The sequence below is a fragment of the Stegostoma tigrinum genome, chromosome 17, assembly GCF_030684315.1.
Source record: "Stegostoma tigrinum isolate sSteTig4 chromosome 17, sSteTig4.hap1, whole genome shotgun sequence".
Lineage (NCBI taxonomy): Eukaryota > Metazoa > Chordata > Chondrichthyes > Orectolobiformes > Stegostomatidae > Stegostoma > Stegostoma tigrinum.
The window spans coordinates 5,397,159-5,412,598 of record NC_081370.1 but is presented as its reverse complement, the minus strand read 5'-3'; positions in this window follow the sequence as shown (position 1 = coordinate 5,412,598).

The window sequence follows — 15,440 nt, the reverse complement described above, 5'->3', positions numbered from 1 at the left end:
GGAGGGCAGTGTGGAGCGAACCAGGGAGTCACGGAGAGAGTGGTCTCTCCGGAAAGCAGACAGGGGAGGAGATGGAAAAATGTCTTGGGTGGTGGGGTCGGATTGTAAATGGCGGAAGTGTCGGAGGATAATGCGTTGTATCCGGAGGTTGGTAGGGTGGTGTGTGAGAACGAGGGGGATCCTCTTGGGGCGGTTGTGGCGGGGGCGGGGTGTGAGGGATGTGTTGCGGGAAATGTGGGAGACGCGGTCAAGGGCGTTCTCGATCACCGTGGGGGGAAAGTTGCGGTCCTTAAAGAACTTGGATATCTGGGATGTGCAGGAGTGGAATGTCTTATCGTGGGAGCAGATGCGGCAGAGGCGGAGGAATTGGGAATAGGGGATGGAATTTTTGCAGGAGGGTGGGTGGGAGGAGGTGTATTCTAGGTAGCTGTGGGAGTCGGTGGGCTTGAAATGGACATCAGTTACAAGCTGGTTGCCTGAGATGGAGACTGAGAGGTCCAGGAAGGTGAGGGATGTGCTGGAGATGGCCCAGGTGAACTGAAGGTTGGGGTGGAAGGTGTTGGTGAAGTGGATGAACTGTTCGAGCTCCTCTGGGGAGCAAGAGGCGGCGCCGATACAGTTATCAATGTACCGGAGGAAGAGGTGGGGTTTGGGCCCTGTGTAGGTGCGGAAGAGGGACTGTTCCACGTAACCTACAAAGAGGCAGGCATAGCTGGGGCCCATGCGGGTGCCCATGGCCACCCCCTTAGTCTGTAGGAAGTGGGAGGAGTCAAAAGAGAAGTTGTTGAGTGTGAGGACGATTTCAGCTAGGCGAATGAGAGTGTCGGTGGAGGGGGCCTGGTCGGGCCTGCGGGACAGGAAGAAGCGGAGGGCCTTGAGGCCATCTCCATGCGGAATGCAGGTGTACAGGGACCGGACGTCCATGGTGAATATGAGGTGTTGGGGTCCAGGGAATTGGAAGTCCTGGAGGAGGTGGAGGGCGTGGGTGGTGTCACGGACGTAGGTGGGGAGTTCCTGGACCAAAGGGGAGAAAATGGAGTCCAGATAGGTGGAGATGAGTTCGGTGGGGCAGGAGCAGGCTGAGACAATGGGTCGACCAGGGCAGGCAGGTTTGTGGATTTTGGGAAGGAGATAGAAACGGGCCGTGCGGGGTTGGGGAACAATGAGGTTGGAGGCTGTGGGTGGGAGGTCCCCTGAGGTGATGAGGTCGTGAACGCTCAGTTCACAACAAACAACTGCACCTCCCAGTCGCAAACCATTTCCACTCCCCCTCCCATTCTCTTGATGACATGTCCATCATGGGCCTCCTGCACTGCCACAATGATGCCACCCGAAGGTTGCAGGAACAGCAACTCATATTCCGCCTGGGAACCCTGCAGCCATATGGTATCAATGTGGACTTCACCAGTTTCAAAATCTCCCCTTCCCCTACTGCATCCCTAAACCAGCCCAGTTCGTCTCGTTCCCTCCCCCCACTGCACCACACAACCAGCCCAGCTCTTCCCCCCCACCCACTGCATCCCAAAACCAGTCCAACCTGTCTCTGCCTCCCTAACCGGTTCTTCCTCTCACCCATCCCTTCCTCCCACCCCAAGCCGCACCCCCAGCTACCTACTAACCTCATCCCACCTCCTTGACCTGTCTGTCTTCCCTGGACTGACCTATCCCCACCTACACTCTCTCCACCTATCTTCTTTACTCTCCATCTTCGGTCCGCCTCCCCCTCTCTCCCTATTTATTCCAGTTCCCTCTCCCCATCCCCCTCTCTGATGAAGGGTCTAGGCCCGAAACGTCAGCTTTTGTGCTCCTGAGATGCTGCTTGGCCTGCTGTGTTCATCCAGCCTCACATTATCTGTGTTAAAAAGTACTGTTTTTTGCAAGTATTTTGTCACACATTCTTTTAAATCCCTACAGACAACATCCACCACATTTTTTCATCAGTCTCCTCTGTCACCTCATTAAAAATTCAATTGGCAGTTGTACAGACAATACCTTTTTTCATTTTTATGTATTTTTGATAGTGGAATAAAATTGCAAAATTACTGTTGTACAAACAAAGATTCCTGAAGGCCTACTGTACATTATAAAAATAAAGTAGCCTGACACTCATTGTAAGTAAAAATCAAATGAACTGCAGATGCTTTGAATCATAAACAAAACAAGAAATTGCTGGCAAAGCTCAGCAGGTCTAGCAGCGTCTGTGAAGAGAAATCAGTTAATGTTTTAGGTTGAATGACCGTTACACAGAACTGATCAGCTGTTCTGAGGAAGGGTCACTCAACCCAAAACATTAACTCTGATTTTTCTCCACAGTTGCTGCCAGACCTGCTGAGCTTTGCCAGCAATTTCTGGTTTTGTTACTCATTGAACACTTAGCAGTGTACGCAATACTTAACAAGCAGTGGAAGGAAGGCTATTACAAATGAGCGAGAGCCAAAAGGATTTGTAAGAATGGAAGTTTGGCTTACAATAAATTGCTGATTGCTCTGTGTACTAGTGACCAGTTGTCACCAACAAAGGCCTTCCACGTGCCAATAGCCAAGTGACTGGCACTCAAGTTGCTGAATAGTTTGGGCATGTGAATGTTTGGAGCAGAAGCTCTTGGATCCCTGAAAGGAAAGGAAGTGCTTTTGCTGTACAGTAAAAGCGTCTCAAGCGTGTGGGTGGCAAATTTATTTTCTCTCATCAGCTTCTATAAGCTGTGACAGTTAATGAATAAATGAGAGTGTGAACCTGTCACCCAGTACTTCTTGTGAGCAAGTAAACGAATCAAAAAAAGTGGTGGTGGAATTCAAAAGGGAAGGAAAGACAGAAAACATTAAGGAAAGAGAAATGGAATTGAAAAGAAAGAAAGTAAAACCAGAATTGAAATTACAATCAGAAGATAAATTGAAGGAATATGAAAATCAACATAAAAAGGATGTATTTGAAACAAAAGATGTCAGATACTGATGCAGGCCTTGGTGGGGAGGATATTGGCGATCATCTAAAGTTCAGCAGGGAAACATTTAAATTTGCAAAATTTGAGCAAAAGTATGTGGGGAAGTTCTTCATATACTTTGAGAAAATGGCTAGACAAATGAATTGGGCAAAAGAGGATTGGACATAGCACACGCAGAGGAAGTTAATGGGTAAAGCACAGGAAATTTACACCCCACAGTTTGTTGAGGTGTTTCAGGATTACGACATTGTGAAAACAAAACCATACTGGCTTTGTATAATTAGTGTTACTCCCTGATACATATAGGCAGAGGTTTTGGAATTTAACAAAACAGCCTGGGCAAAGCTATATTGAATTTGAAAGGTTTAAGCAAAGTAATCTAGAGAAGTGAATATGTGCATTAGAGGACGAAACCAAGCTTGAATCTTTTAGAGAGATTATTTTCATTAGAAGAATTGAAAAACTCAATGTCTTTCATAATAAGTACCCACATTAAAGACAAAATATTGCAATAGTGGCTAAAAATTATGACCTAATCCATAGAATGAAATCTCTTTTTTCCTGTAAACCACATAAATTCGAAAGGGATAGAAAATGGGAAAGTGAACGAAAGGCAAGTAGCCAAAGTAAAAATGGATGGCTGGGAATGTTCCAAGGTCACGTCCTCAGATCAAAAAGGTTGGAGATGAAAATTGAAAGCAATGTGTTTCCATTGTAACAAGTTGGGGCCATTCATTCAGACTGTTGGAAGTTGCAAGGAAAACCCATGGGACTTACTGGAGCTCGTAAGAATAAATGCAAAAAGGAGACTCAAAAGGGAAATCCCTTGGTTTGTAGCTTTAACTAACCCTAAGAGACCAGAAATAATCACTGCTAAGTACAGAAGACATATAGAGTATAGATGAGAGCTATGAAGTGTTATCGTCTAAGGGGAAGATAGACCCTTTTTCTTTGGTTGTGGAACTCAATATTGAGTGCTAGAGGACAAATGGTGTGAAAGTGGAAAATAAGGTGTTGTTCCTCCAGCTTGCAGTGAACTTCATCAAACTTCAGGGTATAATATCTGTAATCTGTTTTTCTTACATCCCTCAACCACATCTTGTTGATGTCTTGTTGGCTTTGTTCTCAGCAGAATGGACCCAGTTCCTCCCCCTTCACAACTAACATCTACATCTCTTTTACATAACTATCTCTCCTTCGCCACTGTTATCATTGACCTCACCCACTAATCTGGGCACCCATGCAATATGTATTCTTGCTTCTCCTCTCCCTTTGTCTACAACATACAGCCATTTCCCAACTCCATTCAGTTTTGAAGAAGCATCTCACTGGACTTTAAAAGTTAACTTCTGGTTTTCTTTACACAAATGCTGTGCTGGAGTAGTAAGGATCCCATAATCTAGGACCCTAGACCAGTATTCTGAGGATATCCATTTGAGTCACACCATGGCAGGTTGTAGAATCTGAATTCAATAAAAGCCTGGAATTAAAAGTCTAATGATGACCATGAAATCATTGTTGATGGTCATTTAAAAAGAATCTGGTTCACTAATATCCTTTAGGGAAGGAATCTCTCATCTGTATCTGGTCTGGCTAATGCTGAATCAGACCTATAGCAATGTGGTTGACTCTCAGATGCCTTCTGAAATGGCCCTAGCAAGCCACTCAGATCAAGAAGGTATAAGGGATGGACGCTAAATGCTGCACCAGCTATTGGTGTCTGCATCTCATGAATCAATTTAAAAACCTATTACCAGACTCGCTGAGTTGCTCTCACACTTTCAGTTCTTCTTTCAGATATCCAGCATCTGCAGCATTTTCCTTTTAGTTAATCAAGAAAGGTGGCAAAGACTAAACAAAGGTGTAGTGCACTTCTGTAAAATGTGTCAAGATTGTTAAAATAGGATGAGAACCTCAAAGAACAGCATCTTAGATATCTATGCCCATTTTCAAAGAACCATTCTGTTTAGTTTTTGTAAATTGTGTAGGACTACTACCAGAAATGAAAGCAGGATGTCGTTATATCATGTAATTACGGATATGATAACCCAATTCCGAAAGGATTTGTAAATTTTTTTCATGTCGTTCATAGGTTGTGCGTGGTGTCGGTTAGGCCAGCACTTATTACCCACCTACAAGTGCCAAGAGAGCAGTTAAGAGTGAACTGTATTACTGTAAGTTCTGGAATCACATGTTGGCCAGTTAAAGATCACAGATTTCCTTTCCAAATGGACATCAGTGAACTTGATGAGTTCTCCACAAAAAATAATTAATGTAACCTGTTACAAATGCTAGCAGGATTGGGATGAAGGATTAGATTTCTTACCATTTTAAAGATTCCCCAAATGAATGTATTGGCTTTTGTCCATTTGAATTATCTGTGGTAGAGAGTTTAGGGGTTACACATCAAATTATCATCAAGTGCTAAAGAAATGTTTAATTTTGTTACACCAAGTAGGTTAATACCGATGTAGAGCGATGTGATTTGAGTTAAAGATCATCCCAGCTACATTCCAGAAGTTTATGTATCAAGTCATAGCTGAGGTCATTAACAGTGTTTTAATTAGATGATGTCATACATAATACCACATGGGAAGAAGGTGAGACCAGTAGAAGATCTCCTTAAGTGCTTATAGTTGACTGGCTTAATAATAAATTTAGTCAAATGTGAATTCACAAAAGCAAGAGTAACTTAGCGAGCATACAAACAAGAGTAACTTACTTAGGATATTTTGTAGGCCAAAGACAAGTGTCACCAAGGACAGAGGAAGTGAAGGTTTTAATAGAGTTCACTGTTCCCAAAACTGAATGCATTTTCATGAGATTTTTAGGAATATGTGAGTTTAACCAGAAATTTGTGCATAACATCAACATGATTACCTTTAATAAATTGGCAAGATACATACATTGTTTTGTCTCCCAGCAGGTCACATATCATAATCATGTCACCTTTTCTAAATTACATTTTAATCAAAAGTAATGGATGCAGTTTATATATGTATTTTACGATGTCCAGAATTTATAGCCTACCTATATAGTTTCCGTTTGATAAAATCCAAGTGAATTCCATTGTCAAACTAGTCTCCACCAAGTAAGGTGTAAAATTTATTTGTATTTATACTTATTATAAGTAGCAACTCTAAAATCCTAAATTTGGATCTTCTACAAATGGAAATATTTTTTGGCTGAGTTTGTGTTGCATCAAATCTTTTGACGGGGGGGGCAGCGGGGTCAGCGGCGGCAGCATCAGCCTTTAGGCCTCATGAGTTTTCCCAGTGCATCTTACTAAACTCACCATATTGTGTCCCTCCGATCCAATTTCAGTCCACCTTGCATGTGTACTTTTCAGAACAACGAGCTATTCAGCAGATGTCCACTGAGAAACAGCATTGTGCCTGCCCTAGCCATCTTTAAATGGCTGCTATGCATTCAGACTGGCACTAGCATTTCAGTCACAGATTCTGAACATATCAGAGAAGGGGAAGGGGGTGAGGCAGAGAGCGACCATCCTCTTGCCAGAGGACCAGCACAGGAGACTGTGCCATCAGTGGGCTGACATGGGAACATGGCAGCCTAGTGGTATTATCACTGAATTATAAACCCAGAGATCTACGTGATGTTCTGGTGACTTGGGTTTGGATTCCGCCACGGCAGATGGACGAACTTGAATTCAATAAAACTCTGACTCCAGACCCACTACAATGTGCCTTCTGGGCAATAAGTGATGGGCATTTATATTTATTGCTGGTCTAGCCAGTGATGCCCTCATCCTGTGAATAAATTTAAAGAAAGATCCTGGTAGCCTGTTCCAAGGTTAGTGGTATTTCTGTGGTCTGGAGGAATGGCCAGCAGTAGCAAATAATGCCAATGGCCTTCTCTGCTTCACCAGAGTAAATGTGAACTCCTCTCTCTAACAGCTCATACTCACTCTTTTTCCACTACTGCATCTACCTCTCACCAAGGCTCATGCTCTGGCACTTTCACTTTTGCCTGCGACTTCTTTCCTCACTCATCTTTATCCATCCAGTGCCCCCACCCCACTTGACTACCTCAGAAGACCTCATCACCTTTGGACGATCTACATAAAGACAGTCAGCTCTGTCATACAGTTCTATTGCACAGATTGCCTGCCCTCTTCTCGAACAGGTGAGGAGATGCTGCCTCCTCTAAATGCCACATTCACGACCTCTGATGATGGAAGTACCAATTTTCTCAGAGGAAGCAAAGGTGAGGGTGCGTTCCTGACCTTCCCCCCACCAGCTCAAACACTGACACCTTCTTGGGGACATTAGACTGAACGACTGAGAGCACAAATTGTTGAACACCTCAATGCAACTGGATGAGGAAGAGACGGGTGACTGCATGAAGAGGCAGGTCCAGCGCACTTGGAGTCGGCTGAAGAGGTGCGCTCCAGTCACTGAGCCATTGGTCCTTTTGACCAAAGATGTGGCAGCGGGATGATGTGTACTTTAAGTGCTCCTTCCTTATAAGGAAACAGGAAAGAGCCGGGAGGTACCCAGCCAGAGGAAGAACTACAGAGGTCTTCACTCAGAACATTTGAGGTGCTGGGCCCTCCTCCAACTGTCCTGTCCCTCTCCTTGTATGGAATGCATTGTCTGAAAGGGTGGTGCAGCCAGCTTCAATTGAGGCATTGGAAAAATCATTGTTTTTATCCAAATAATCATCCAATTTGTTGGGGTATGGGCAAGAAGTAGGAGACTAGCACAAGGCAATGCTGTTCATTTAATTAGCTGATGCAGCCTCGAATGGCCTTCTTTTGCATGATAACACTTCTGTGATCTGGTCATTTGTCTCTCTGTGCAACCCTGAATGCCTTTGTTACAGCATTAACCTCAACACTGCATACAATGTGTAGTCATATCTGTGGTGAAAGCTTGCTGTGGTACCTTGGTGCTGCTGACACCATTAGCCCTCTTCCAACAATATCCCTCTATTCTTTTACAGCCTCTATATCCAAAAATGTTTGCATGAATGAGTTGCACAGTGTGTCTGTGGCAGGGAGGTGTAGTACAAAGAGAGACCAATGCATATCTTAGTACATTGTGCCCAATGATACAGTCTGGAGGTCCCTCAGAGAAGGCTGCGTGCTGAATCTGCCAGGTACCCACTTTGGTTTCAAGTTGAGTTTTTAACAAACTCCAGCTTGGTTGGCCATTTATTAAGGTTAAAATCAGAATATTACAGAGGCAGGTTGTGCCAGCAAACAATGTGTTTAACAAACGATAATCTCCCCTTAATTGGCAACTTGCCATTGCCTTGCAAGAATCTCACTACACTACTTGTCAAATGCATAAAAGATGGAGCAAGATGCTGCCAATGTTCAGATGAAGTCAGAAGTCACATGACACCAGTTCATTGTCCAACAGATTCATTTGAAATCACAAGCTTACAGAGCGCTGCTGCTTCACCAGCTGATGAAGGAGCAGTGCCATGAAAACATGTGATTTCAAATAAACCTGTTGGACTTTTAGCTTGGTGTCATGTGATTTCTGACTTTGTCCTCCCCAGTCCAACACTGCCAGTGTTGAGGTGGACCTCATTGAACCTCTTGGCCCTTTCTACCACAAATCTCACCAGTACCCAAATCATTCAGACCCCTATTAAGATTCCACCCTCGGTCTCTTTAACTAACCTACTAACTCATTCATAACTGTAAAAACTGCTGTCAGGTCACTGTTAAGACTTCTCTTTCTAAAGAAAGTATCACCGACATGTTCAATCTTATCCAAAAGTTATAATCTTACAGTTCTGTTACCCTCTTAGTAAATCTTCCTCCAGTGGTTCTGTGTCCTTTGCATTGTATGGAGGTGAGTACTTTGAATTCTATACATACTTTACAGTTTTTTTTTAATTGAATTGTAACATAACTTTGAATGCTTTTTTGGCACTGCATCACTCGGTCCGTTTGCTGTTTTACCTCAGTGGAACATCTATTTTTCTAAACAAAATGCATAATCTAAACAAAGTTTCCTTCTAACTGGCCAGTTTGCAAGTTCTTCCTATGTCTTTTTTGTACTGTTTTATTTCCTCCTTCAGTGTTAACTATGCCACTATTTTTGTACCTTCCACAATTTTTGACATCAAGTTACTTGTTTCTAAATCCAAATCATGAAGTTAAATTATGAATAATAACTCCAAGTGTTTGCAGAATGCCATATTCTATTTTTATTTTATTTATTAATTCCAAAAGGCTTAATTCATGCCATAAGCCTTAATTCAGCAGTTAATTGCCTTAAATCTAAATAACGACACTTGTCCCAAACTCTCTTTTCTGATGTTTTACCCTAAACCTGTGTCTCGAGAATATTGTATGGTGCTTTACTGATGTTCCTTTGAAGATCCACGTACATGCATATGACAGATATAATAGTCTTGGTCTTGTTATGCTGTCAAGAAATGTTTGCAGAGTCTGCTCGGGTCACAAAAATAACTTTATGTAAGAAACACATCTCACCTTGAATGCATTCAATGATGGTCCATTTGTCATGAGGCTACAGGAAAATGCAACACCATGTGTCACTGAAATCCTTCCTGTGATGGTGTACACAGCCTCGTTAGTAAAAAGCTATCCTTCACCTTTATCACTACAACAGCCACTGCAATACCTTGCCCTGCTTGGTTCATTATCTCTTCAAAGAATTCTGTCAGATTTATTAAAAATGTGTAAGCCTTTTGGAATTCACACTGATTGCTTTTAATTATATTTCTGATCTGACGAGGATATGGGAATAACGGTCAGAAAGCTAGCCATGACAACATGACGGGCGAATCAGTGCAAGAGGATTCAAGTGAGACAGGAAGGAACTCTATAACTGGGATCAAAGTCGAAGTGGAAAGACTTAGTTGTACTATTGAATGGACCTTAAACCACGAAAGCCCAGGGAGGGGATAGCAGCTGGTAACCTAAAGATAAGAGAAAAAAAATCAATAGAAACAGCAGAGTGCAAGAAGTGTTAATAGTGCCATAAATGATGGAGCAATAGAAGGGGATTTAGAAAGTAATAACATAATAGCTGTTAAAACTAAACAAGCATGATGAAATTAAAAAGTATTATATTCTCCATGTAGCACTGTAGAAAGCATCAGTAACAAAATATCGATAACCTAAAATGTGTGAAAGTGGGCTGGAGGCGAAAAACTCACATGAAAGAAAATTTGGAAAGTTAATGAGAAAAAAATAAGGCAGTTGTATAAGACAGCAGTGTGGAGTGTGAAAGGAATAAACAGATATTCAACCAGTATTCAAGGAAGAAGTAAACAGAAGAAACTATAGATCAGTTGGCTGAACATGTATAATGGGAGGGTTTTGTGGTGCAGCAGTAGTGTCCTACCTACCCCTGGATGGGGAGGCCTGGGTTCAAATCCCAGCTGCTCCAGAGGTCTGTAATATCATTTCTTAATAAGAAAAGGAGGTTAATTTTTTTTTTTTTTAAATTGCCTTGGAGGTTTTGTGGTGCAGCAGCAGAGTCCCTATTCCAGGTCTGGAAGGACCAGGTTCATGTTGCAGCCACTCCAGAGATATGTAATAACGTCTTTGAATAGGTTGATTAGAAAAATAGGTTAAAATAAATTTTTCTATGTGGATTGCCTTATGGGTTTTTAAAAATATAGGCAGCTCTGGGGCCCGACAATAAAAGACTATAATGGGAAATTCTGGAAATGAATTACTGAGAAAATAGAAACAGGAACATGTAGAAAAATATAACACAATCAGGAAGAGTCAACATGATTTTATGAAGGGAGAATCAAGCTTGACAACTCTATTTAAGCTTTTTGATGATGTAACAAGGGAATAAAGGAGAAATGGTATTAATAAAAGGCATTCAATTTGAATTCCCAAATGGCTTTCAATAGGGTGCCATATGAAAGGTTATTATAGTAAATGTGATGATATTGGGATAACATATTAGAATGGATAGAGCATTGGCAAACTAACTGAAAATAGGGAGTTAAGCTAAATTGGTCATTTTCAGATTGGTAAACTGTTACTAGTGGAGTACCGCAGGGATTGCTGCTGGGTTCTCAACAATTCATGATGTGTATCAAAAACTTGAATGGAGGAACTGAGTGCATCATAGCCAAAGTTCCTGATGATCCAACAAAGTAGGAAAGCAAATTGTGAGAACTTGTTTGCAATGATCTCTATTCACCAGTTATTTTCCTGCTGTAAAGTTGTTAGCTGATTCTTGTTTGTTGCTCATTGACAAATTAGGTCCAAGCTATTACCTTCTCAGATCGAACAGATATTATTGTGGAAAAGTACCCTAAACATTCTAAAAACATTCAATACACAAACTGTTTTGATTCTTCCAGTTGGTCTGAAAATTAAAATCCTTTGTTATAACTGTATTTTTTATTCACTTGCAGTACATGATTGTTGCTGCCTGGGCCAGAATTTAGTTACCCTTGAGAAGGTGGTGGTGAGCTGCCTTCTTGAAATGCTGCAGTCCATGTGCTGTGGGTTGACTCACAATGTCCATAGGGAGAAAATTCCAGGATTTCGACCCAGTGGCAGTGAAGGAACAGCAAAGTGTTTCCAAGTCAGGATGGTGAGTGTCTTGGAGGGGAACTTGCAGATGACAGCGTTTCTACTCCTAATGTGTCCACTTCAGCAGCTAAATACTGCTCCTTAATACAACCACCTGAGCCGCAGGATAAAATCAATGCTTAACATGTCCCTGGTCTCTAGTTATCGCCCACACTACGTTTCCACTAATATGTGGATGGTCTACTTGTTTGATTTTTTTATTTTTCATGGAATCCAAATACACTATATTTATACATATTTGTGTACCAAATTCCTACTGCTTAACTGTCTCCACCCTGCTGTATGTATTAATAGTTTACTTAACAAAAGCATAACTAATAGGACCATAAATAGGCTCTATGGCCACTGTAGCATGCTACGCCATTCAATAAGATCATGCCCAGTCTGATATTTGCTTCAATTCCACTTTTCTACTTGTCCCTTACCCTCCCCACCCGACAACCTTGAGGATCAACACTCAGAGTGCCTCAGCCTTGAATATACTCAGTGATCCAGTCTCTGGGCAGAGAATTCCAAAGATTAGCAAGCAACTGAGAGAAGACATTGATCTCAGTCATAAATGGGAAACTCCTTATTTTTTAAATGTGCCCTCTAGTTTTAGGTTCTCGCACGGCTTGGAGGGTGGGGGGAAAACATCCCCATAGCATCTACCCTCGACAAGCTCCCTCAGAATCTTGCGTGTTTCCATGCAATTGTCTGTCATTTTTCTAAACTCCAATGAGTAGAGGCCGAATCTGCTCAACCTTTCCTCATAATGCAACTCCCAGTAGTCAGTCCATTTCAAACTTTGCTGAACTACCTCCAATGTAAGTACATTCTTCCTCACATAAGGAGACTAAGACTGTCCTCAGTACTCCCGGTTTAGTTCTCAGCAATGCCCTGTATAAGTTGTAGTAAGGCTTCCCTACATTTAAACTTCATCTCCCTATAATAAAGGCCAACATTTCATTTGCCTTCCTATTTTTTGCCCTGTAGCTTCTTACCAACATTTAGTAAATCATGTAAGACGGTACCCAGATCCCTATGTGTCACAGTGTGCTGTGGTCTCTCTACTTAAACATTATTGTGATTTTCCATTCCTCCTACCAAAGTGGACAACTTCATATTTTATTCCATCTGATATTCCATTATGCTCCATCTGATAAATTTTTAGTCCCCTGTCTATCTTCCTTGCTTTTCCAAGTCCAGCTGATTTGGTTACAACACACACTGTTCCTTCATTCAACTCATTAATGTAGATTGTAACTAGTTAGTTCTAGCATTGATCTTTGTAGCACTCTACTAGTTATATGTGCTTTACATCCCGCTTTAAAGGGTCAATATTACATTATAAGACTAACGGGTATGCCTGGTACATTGATGTGTCTGCCACAAATCCTCTGGTCACTGTCGAGAAATACAGGACCAAATTGGCAGAAGGGTTTGCAGAAATTGAGTCCATTGTTTCCAGTGTCGAAGTGATTCCTTGATTCCTTGAAATGATTTGCAGACCCAAAAGAAAGTAGCACCTGATACTCTTTTTGAATTCACTCACAAGATGAGGAACTTGCTGGCTAGGCCACCATTTATTGCTCTTTGCTAATTAAGGTTAAGAGTCAACCACATTGCTGTGCGTCTGGAATCATGTGTCAGCCAGACCAAGGTAAGGATAGCAGCTTCCTTCCCTCATGGACATTAGTGAATCAAATGGGTTTTACCCAACAATTGACAATGGTCATCATTAGACTCCCTAGTTCCAGATTTTTATTGAATTCAAGTTCCACTATTTGCCATGGCAGGATTCAAACCTGGGTTCCCAGAACATTATCTGGGTCTCTGGATTAACAGTCCAGCAATAATACCACTAGGCCATCACCTTCTCTTAAGCCCTTGTCGCAGCTTCCTTCATTGCAGAAACTGAAGCCACCTGACATCTGGGTGCAACAATTTAAGCTCATGCTTAAGTCATAGAGTAATACAGCATAGAAACAGGCCATTTGGCCCAGAACTGGCCCATGCTGACCATGGTGCCCACACAGTTTGTTCCAATCACCCGCATTTGGTTCATATTCTTCTGAACCCTTCCCATCCATGTACCTATCAAAATGTTTTTTAAATGTTGCTATTGTACCTGCTTCAACCACTTTCACTGGCAGCCCATACACGCACCACTCCCTGTGTGAAGAACTTGCCCCTTGGGTCCTGGTTAAATCTTTCCCCTCTCACCTTAAACTTATACCCTCCAGTTTTCAAATCCCCATCCCTGGGAAAAAGACAATATGCATTCATCCTGTCTATGCCTGTCATGATTTTATACATCTCAATAAAATCACCCCCTCGTTCTCCTACATTCCAAGGAATAAAATACTATCCTGGCCAACTTCTCCCTGTCGCTCAGGACTACTAGTCCTGGCAACATCCTTTTGAATCTTCTTTACACACTTTCCAGTTTAATATCAAGAAAAATGAAACTTGTTGCCATGCAAACTCAATCTGCAACCACCATGGTGACAGGGTGTCACAGCAGCCCAGTGATCTGTTCTCCAATATCTTATCAGCACTTTTGAGGTGCCACCCTAAATAAGTGGTCATGGCTCTGTGAAGTGCTGTTGTCCGTCATCAGTTCCCCCCCCTCCCCTGCCACTCTGCCAATGCCCTTCCTGTTGCCTGTCAGTCTGCCAACCCAGTCCGTCACTGCCCATGTCAAGATGGTACAGTTCAAAGCCAGGCCTTCTCAGACCAAAGCTGCTCAAGATTATCCACTAAAGGTGTCTCCATTGAAAGGTAGCATTTTCCGCTACCTTGACATAAGAACAGGAAAGGCTGGAGAAACTGAACAGGTCTGGCAGTGCCCATCGAGAGAGAAGCAGAGTTAATGTTTTGAATGCAATATGGTTCTTCAGCTCTACTAGATACTGCCAGACCTGTTGAGTTTCTCCAGCACTTGGTGTTTTTATTTCCTATTTCCAAATTTTCAGCATGCACAGTACATTACGCTTCCAACCTGCAACCATGCTGTGCTACCTAGCAGCACAAACAGTTGAAGAGACTTGGAACACAGGCACAATTAGGGGTACATCAGGATGATTAATTGACTTTTTGAATGCTGTATTAGATATGCGAAGTGCCCAGGAGCAAGTTTGGATGAGTAACAGAATGAAGGCAAGCTGTGAGACTGCTGTTGACTGGATGAAAAAACACAGTTTTGGTTCACCTCCTCCTCTGCAGCTGTTTGTCTTGTACCAGGCAGCAAGGCCTGAACCCACATGATGGGGAAGATTGTGGGGATGGAACAGAAAATGAACCCTGGCCCACACTCTGCACAATCTGTAGGCTGCTCTAGCCTAGAGACGGAAGCATTGCTGGCGGACTGCAATAGTCTATCGAATGCCATTTATCGTGGCAGCATAGTTCCTTTTCTATCCTTTCTGGAGGGTTGTATCGGTTACACAATGGAGATAGAGGTCACCAGAAAGCCTTCAGTGCCCAGTGACTAAGCTCTGGTTTGTCATGATAGCTAAAATGATGATTGGACAATGGAGTAGCACTTAACAACTATTACCAGGAGTGGAACTGCATGTGTAGTGATCAGAAATCAGCTGGACAGTGAGGGAGCAGAATGCTTTCGGTCTGCCTTGCATCCCTGAATTTACATGCTGTGCTGACAGAGCAATATGTGTGTAGTTCATGCGTTTCTGCCCCATAGCTAAGCATATGAGCCAAACTCTGTGCTTGGCTCACTTCATCCTCTCTGGTAAGAGAGGGAAAACTATTCAGCATAAAAAGTTTCAGAGGCCTCTCAGATATAGGTGACAGATCTTGAAAATACCACCCCCTTCAGTTTGAAGGGAGCCCAGCACAAACAAATTGATTCTTAGAGTCACCGTCACAACCGCTGACAATGCTATTCTGACACTGCATGGAGGTGACAAATCAGGAGGTGGATTTTAG